The sequence below is a fragment of the Drosophila erecta genome, unplaced genomic scaffold, assembly GCF_003286155.1.
Source record: "Drosophila erecta strain 14021-0224.00,06,07 unplaced genomic scaffold, DereRS2 tig00000021-arrow-pilon, whole genome shotgun sequence".
Classification (NCBI taxonomy): domain Eukaryota; kingdom Metazoa; phylum Arthropoda; class Insecta; order Diptera; family Drosophilidae; genus Drosophila; species Drosophila erecta.
Window position 1 is genome coordinate 8,762,061 of NW_020825198.1, and position 6,000 is coordinate 8,768,060.

Below are 6,000 nucleotides of genomic sequence, written 5' to 3' on the forward strand. Positions count from 1 at the left end.
GCAGACTCCTGAACTCCCGGCCGTAAGTGGCAGCCACAGCAGCCGCAGCAGCGCTCCATAGATCGCAGATCATATCCATCTTCGTGCCGAAAACTCTAACTCGAGCACATGCCCCGCATGACTCAGAATGGTGAAATCCTCGGCTAATATTTCAATTAGGCGACAAATAAAAAATAAAAAGAGGAGGAGGAAGCAACGAGTTGAGTCTGCGAGTTGATGACATGCCCAAACCTAATAAAAAGCGGCAGAAATGTACCCTCGGACTTCGGGCTAAATAAATTCCATGGGACCCTAGGTGGTCGAATATTTTAACACTACCGGGCACAGGCCGCCGGAAGGTAGAAGTAGGAGCTGTCTGACCACTGCCATCGCTAAAAGATGGGGTTCGGGATCGGGATCGGGATCGGGATAGCGATCGGGATCGGTGGCAAATCTGTGGCGCTGGCGTCTGCCTTTTAATGTAGAAAACTAGTCGAGGCGAATAATTTACGATGGCCAGGATTGCACAGTCAGCAGGATGAGCTGGTTGGGGGAATGGGAGGGAAGACGGCGTTGACTTGACTTATCAATTTCACGGGAATCCAATCGATTTTTATATGAGAGCGAGCAGATAAACCGCAAAAATCAAGCAATAAAATCGCTTTGCCCCCAGCCGCAACAACAAAAGCGAAATGAAAGCAACAGCAGTGCAAAATGAAGAGCAGAGACACAGGGCCAGGTGGGGATTTTAGGGGATCCGTGTGGGAGCACAAGGGGGCATCGCAGGGACGGAGGGACGGAGGCGATGGGACTGCGAAAATACCAAAACGGCAATAAATGGTGTTGATATCCCGCCAAGCGTGTGAAGACGCTAACGATGCCGCCAAAACTTGTTAACCACAAAAATTATTGCATGAGATGAAATAAATTAAGGTGGCGGCATCGGCATCGCTCCGGCTGCACCAACACCACCACCACCACCATCAGCAGTACCACAACCACCAACCGCCGCCAGCGGCACCACCGAACCACCGAACTATCCGCTCTGCTTCCTATTCCTCGCATCCTTGCGGCGGCGACGATGGCGACGGTTCGTTCAGGCCGCCAGTGGCGACGACTCCCCGTGCTCCTTCTTCCCCCCCAACACAGCCTCCTAACCACCTCCGCACCCCCTCCGTCTCCACCCATGTGGCCATCGCCTGCTGGCCTTTGTTGTTGCTGCTGGCGGTACATCCGTGTGTGTGTGTGTGTACTTTCGGTGAAATGAAATGACAGACGCGGCGCAAGATGCAAATTTACCTATGGAATGTTGGCCAGGCCAAGCTGAGCTTGGTAATACCCTACAAGGAATCGAAATCAAGTGTGCATTTAAAGTGTAATATTACTCTGCAATTTCGCAATGTTTTCCTAATCAGTCAAGTACCTAAGATGTGCATTATTTGTGGTAATAAAAAAGAAAAGTTAAAATAAAGAAAGTTTATCTGTTTTACTAAGAAACAAATATTTGACATGTTTATACACTATAAGGAACTTGCATCGATTTATAAGCCTGATACTTCATATATCTGAAAGTAGAGCACTGCACAAGCTCATGCAACCTGAAGCATCTGGCCACTGCAGCAGACCCATTGCCAATGAGTTCAGTTCTGGCCAGCACTCATTTCGTCCCCCTCTTGGTCGCCACCTGATCCGCGCTTGCCCCTCCCACAACAACAACAACAACAACAACAAGAACAACAGCAGCAATATCACAGGTCTCAGTTCGATCCCCACACACCACACACCACCTCCATTTCCATTTCCATCCCCATTCCCTACCCAAACGATCCAAACCGATCCAATCCGTTCCGTCTCCATCTCCATCTCCGTCCGCCAAGTCCGCGTCCGTCTGTCCGGCGGTGGACTCTACGGCGCTGCCGTTTTAGCAACATTGCAATCATCTGAAAATTCCATTCCAATCAAATTAAAAACTGGCGTCTACCTTTTTATCATTTTCTTATCAGATCTCAAGATCTGCCGCAGCGATGCCTTCTGCTGTGCGCCTTTTATGCGAATACCATGTGGATGGGATGGTGGTATGGTGGTGTGGGTATAAGGATGGGGCAGCGTGGATGTGAATGTGGCTGCGGCTGTTGGGGATGTGTGGATGGGTATGCTTTGGTCCCTGCTTTCTGGTGCCGGGGCTTTTGGACTTGGACTCACTGAAACTCTGACTCGGTTTCTGGCTGATTTGTTGTTGTTGTTGTTGTTGCATTTTTTGCTCTTTTTTTATATAATAAGCAGATCTTTGTCCCAAAGAAACCGTGGCCATAATATATCAATATAAACGCGGCGGAGGAGCTGCCGAAGCAGGGGAGTGGGGGGGGTAACGGCAGCGGGGGCCAAAAAGGCGTCCATGAGCGCCTGGGAAGCAAAGCACATTCATGGCCTGGTCTTGTTTGCCAGTTTTCAGCCAGGACTGGACGTTGACTTCGTTACTTTGGTTGGGGGGAGGGGGCCGGGATGGGGATGGGGTTTGGGCAGGGGGAGCTATTGGGGGGCAGGCAAATGCGACCGAATGGCGACGACGAAATCCATTAGTTTTGCACCTTCGCAACATGTTGCAGCGACGTTGTTGTCATCGCCAAAGATTCGTCTCTTTTTGTTGTTCCTTTTTTTTTTTGGTAATTTTTTCCTTTTTTTGGCCATTGCTGGCACCGCAAATTGGTAAAAATTAACACGCTGCTTTGCTCTTGACCAAAAACAGGCACACGAAACCCATTTTGCTTTTAGGCGTCTGTCGCCAAAATTCCTTTCATGCAAACCCCCGCTAACCCCTGGCGACCCAGCATCATACTTCAATTTAATAAATTAATTGGCTTTGTGTCGGCTGAAGCATTTGATCGGTCGGTCGGCCCGTCGGTCCGTCGGTCGGTTGGTAGTTGGCAGGGACGAAGGGGAATCGGAGGCTTGGGAACCGATCCCCAAGTTTGCTTGCAAGTATTACTGCTGCTGCTTTCGTTAATGCCAACCTCCCATGAAAAGATAGAAATCAACTTGGCTTTACAGAGATCCTCTTACAGTCTGCTCCTCTTCCTGCCATAGCCCTTCGGCTATGGGGCCCCCCACCTCCCACCTCCCTGTCCCCATCGCCAAAAAAAACCCACAGGCACAGACACACACACACACACACACACAAGCATTCCTGGCGTTCAGTGGCACTCGAAATGCGTTTATCTGGTGCTGGGACTGCGTTTTTATTATCTTAGGTGTTAATGATTTCATTTTTGGCCACCCAATTGAGGCTGTCTGGCTCTCTGGTCTGCGGACCCTTGTGCCTGGTTTTCTGTATTATTTCTGCTTATTTTTATTTTTATTTTTTTGTTTCCCAGCTCCGTTCACTGTCTGGTCCTCTGATCTGCCTGGGCATCCTCTGTCTCGGCTTATCGCTTTAATCTCTTCTGACAGTGATTATTGCTGTTTGCGGATTGTGCAATTGATGTGCGAACTTCGACACCATCTCTGCCTTCTTTTCGCCTCGTTTTCCCGCAGGGCTGGCGCAGAGATGGTGGAAAAATCTCGTTTACCGTCTCTATTTACAGGGACACTGGACCACTGCGAAGGGCGGCTCGCTTTTAGCACCCAAATATGATGTCATGGATTTGGCGGCCTCCGCCTCTCGGCCTGTAAGTCGAAACCCCAAAAAGGGCAATTTTTGAAATCATACGCCAAACATGGCGCGACATAACTGGGGAGCCTTGGGAGCATCTCAGTTCAGTTCAGTTCGGTTTCAGTTTAGTCCAGGAGCTGGCGCAGGAGCTGCAGATGGAGTTGGAATCAGGAATCGGGAGTCGGGAGTCGGGAGAATCGGGAGCTGGGAGATTGGTAGCTGGAGCATTGTTCTTTGCACTGTCGCTTTCGCACTTCACAAAGGGATAGAGTTCAATTTTTGTGTCTGCATTCGAAACAAAAGACTTAAGCAACGAACTTGGCAATCTTTTTGTGCCCGCTCTTCATTCTGGCCATCGTCATCGTCATCGCCATCGCCATCGCAATCGCCATCCACATCCACATCACCATCCTTCTCCGGCTGCTTTTTGGCCAGAAAGCTGCAGCGGCGATAGTATTTTGGACCAAAAAGGTGTCGCTGATTGTCTTTTAAGAGAGTTTCTGGTCCGCGGCGCCGTCGCCTGGGCGTTGACAGTTGTTGTGATTGTTTTGTTGTTTGTGCCGCTGCCGCTGCAGCATTGTGGTTGCCACCAGTGGAATGTGGCCGAATGCGCGGCCTCCCTTTTGCCAGTCGGTGCATTCAATCGAATTCAATTGTTTTTGGCAGTCGCGCACCACAAAAACCCCAGCCAGAAATTGCAAAGTAGCCAGAGCACAGCCGCATTCCCACAGCTACTGGTCCTGCTCCTGCCTTTCGGCCACAAAATAATAAAAAAAAAAACTAAACAAAATAAGTAAAAAGCCAAAATCGTCTGCACAGAAGCAGTGGGCTTGATCGGGAGGCAGTGTAAGGTTGCGCCTGCCATAATCAGGCTCAGAATCTGGACGTCTTTAACTTTTGCCCATCCAGCCAGTCGCATCCTCAAAGCTGGCGCTAAGACCTCAAGCGATAATCGCACATCAATTCGTTTTATAATGATGACGAGCCCCAAAGAAAGGATCATGGGATCGGAAAGGGGAAAATCGAAAGGGGGCATCCACGGAGACCAGGCACTTCGATGCCTCGATGCTGGTGGCAAGTTTATCTAACGCTCGCGATCTCCACGCTCGGGTCTTCAGCCACCGTCCCCAAGGCCCAGAGCCAAAGTGTGAGCCAATTGGTTTGGTTGCGACTCCGAAGCAGTCCGCTTCCTCCAATTTCCTCGCCTGCCAGACCTTGAACGTCGTAGAATCTCAGTCTCACTCTCTACCTCTCTATTTAGTTAAACAATTTCGTTGGGTATCGAGTACCATCGAGGTATCCTGGTGAAAGTGGCATGACGTAGAATTTTCAACTTAATATACCTTTAGGCATGATTTATCAACTATTTCAATTGATCAGGTCTATTTTACAGTGATTCTTAATAAATATAGCTTTTAAATTAAAGGGTATTTCTTGTGCGTGAGTCTTGGAGTCTGTGTTTCATTCTCCTGCTGCTTCATTATAGGTTAACCGGCTATCGAGAACGGGCCACCAAAAACCCGGGGATACGAGATGAGATGGGGGCTTGGCTTCCACAGTGGCTGCCTCGGAGGCAATAGAAATCATTAGCAGCAAACGGCGGCGCTATCTAATCTGCGGTTTCGGGGCAACAGTTGTCCCTAGCCCCCTCAAAAAAAAAAAAAAAAAAAAAAAAACCCACGATTTCAACGTGTGTTGCGGCTGAGTGCCCGCCTTGGTTGCCTCTTGATTTCTGTTGATTTAAAGCGCTGATTACTAATTTTATTAATTTTTCAACGATCGCCAGACAACACTATGTGTGGTTGTGTTGTTGCTTTTTTGCAGCACTGCTTTGGGCCAAGAACTTATGGCCGTGGAAGCCAAGGAGGCCTTAGGTGCTGTTGTCGCTTTTGATTTAGTTGATGTCTTTATGAAACATTTGAAATACGACACTTTTTTATAGCGCTTTTATTGTGTCGCTCTTTTTGTTGGGCATCTGCGCCAGGGCAACTGAAATTAAAAGTGATTTCATTTAACGGTAAGACGAGGCGCCTTTTGAAGTGGCATCGAATGTTTCTCGAATCTGGACTTTGTGTTTGCCTCCTTTGGAATGCCAAATATAAGGAGCTGCTGCTCCAGGCAGCTGTATATTTCTTAACCCCTTGATGGCCAGCCGAAAGAAACGGCGTTAATCAGATCGCTTACACAAACGACACGCACACAGACACACATCATCTGCTGGCAGAAGCAGCTGACCGAAGAGAAAGAGGTCCTGTGTGTCCTGTACAAGTGGGAGACCACCGCCACACATCGACATCCCAAGATGTCCTAATAGAACCAAGCCGATCGGCCCATTCACATCCACTAAATATGAATCAATGTCAGTTGGAAGC